The following is a 2239-nucleotide window of genomic DNA, read 5'->3' on the forward strand; positions in this document are numbered from 1 at the left end:
TTGGTTTGAACCATTAATCTTGTGGTTAACAGGCCTGTCCTTATCCTATAGCACCACAACAAGATTCCATATGTATAGATGTAGTTTGCATAATTTCCAAGTTACTCCACCTTAAAGAATATACATGCTGCTTTGATATAATATGAAAACATAAACAATTAACTGCGAACCACAAGGTTGGTGGTTCAAATCCATCAGTTGCTCCTCAGTAACTCTAGACAGAATCACAGTGAGTCAGAACTGACTCAACTGCATACAACAAAATCATAAATGAACATGAAATTGGCTTTTATTTTACCAAGTTTGTATCTAGAGTAGTTTATTGATTTTCTTAATTTTATTCTTAGTATTTTGTTTTAAATTATTTATTCTTTGTATTTTTTTCTTGAAGTTATCTTTCACAGCTAATCTGAAATAAATTTTTACTTTACAGAAGGCATTGTATCCTTCAGATCTAATTGAAAATTATTATTTATTTATCATGATCATGTACAAATTGCCAATTTTTAACAACAACAAAAACATAGACCAGGGTGACAATGACTCAATTCTATTTGTAATTACTTTTCAGGATAGCAAAACCACAAGCTAAAACTAGACTTAGGTGAAAAAGAATAAAGTAAATTACAATATGTAGTGAGATACCAATTCAACACTTAAAGCAAATTGTATTTTATTTTAAGAACAATGTAAGAAATATATGATTCATATAAAATACCCAAAATAATGAACTGGAGCTCCAACTATAACATTAAATATGTATATAAACTCACATGAACGATGCTTAAATATCTCTATTTAATGTAATCCTGATAATGTTGAGGTGTCTTGAATTTCATCTTTCAAAACCGTGGGTGGCAACAAATCATTTTACAAGGAAGTTGGACATTTTGTTGTTCTGTGTAAAGTTTAAAGATAATATCAAAGAATCAATTATTAAAGTAGTTGTGATGACAATGGGAACCTTAAGTAGGATAAAGTAGTTAAATTGTATTGTCATCTTTTTAATTCCGTCTGATTGTCATAAAATAAACATCAAGTTGTTATTTAACTGGGTGTTAATTAGGTTTCTATCATTCTTCTTGCTGTTGTTGTTAGCAAGTCTAGGCACAACAGAACAAAACACTGCAGAGGGCTCTCCATCCTCACAATTGTTGCTATGTCTGAGTCCACTGTCGCTCCCCTGTCTCAATCTATCTCATCCAAGGTCTTCTTCTCTTTCACCAAGTCTCCACTTTTCCAAGCATAATATCCTCCAGAGAAAGCTCCCTCCTGACATGTAAAAGAACATGAGTCAAAGGCTAGGCATCCTTGCACCTAAGGAACATTCTGGATGTATTTCTTCCAAGACAGATTTATCTGTTGTGGTCACCCATAGTATTTTTAATATTCTTCACTAACAACATCATTCAAATGCATTGATTCTTCTATGATATTCCTTATACGCTGTCTAACTTTCACATATGCGGTGATTGAAAATATTATGAATTCGGTCAAGCATACTTTAGTCCTCAAATTGACATCTTTTTTCTTTAACTCCTTAAGGAGGTCTTGGGCAGCAGATTTCCATAATACAAAATTTTCTGTAATTTCTTCACAGTTATTCCAGTGAGGTAATTGTGAATCCAAACACATTGAAGTCTTTGATCATTTCAAACTATGCCCTGTTTGTCACGATGTTATTGATTGATCCAGTTGTGAGGATTTTTGTGTTCTTGACATTGAGGTGTTATCTATACTGAAAGCTACCGTCTTTGATCTCCACCATTATTTCAATTCTGTTTGTTTCCAGCAAGTAAGATTATATCATCTGCATAACACAGGTTGTTAATGAGTATTCTTTTGGTACTAATGTCTCGTTCTTCTTTATATAATCCGATTTCTCGAATTCTTTGTTCATCATGTAGATTGAATAAGTATGTTAAATGCATACAACTCTGCCACACATATTTCCTTTGTTGCATTTCAAGGGCTGCTTTTTGGTCTATGTATAGGTTTCTCGTGAGTACAATTCACTGCTCTGTAATACCAATTCTTCACAATGTTATACATATATAGTTATAATCTACACAGTTGAATGTCTTTGCCTAATCAATAAAACATTAATCAACATAGTTTGGTATTCTATGCTTTAAGGCAAGATCGTTCAGATATCAGCAATGTTTCCTCATTCCACTTCCTCTTAATTCAGTTTGAATTTCTGCCAGCTCTCTGTCGATGTATTGCTGCAACCATTTTT

This window comes from Chrysochloris asiatica, unplaced genomic scaffold (genome assembly GCF_000296735.1).
Source record: "Chrysochloris asiatica unplaced genomic scaffold, ChrAsi1.0 scaffold00063, whole genome shotgun sequence".
Classification (NCBI taxonomy): Eukaryota; Metazoa; Chordata; class Mammalia; order Afrosoricida; family Chrysochloridae; genus Chrysochloris; species Chrysochloris asiatica.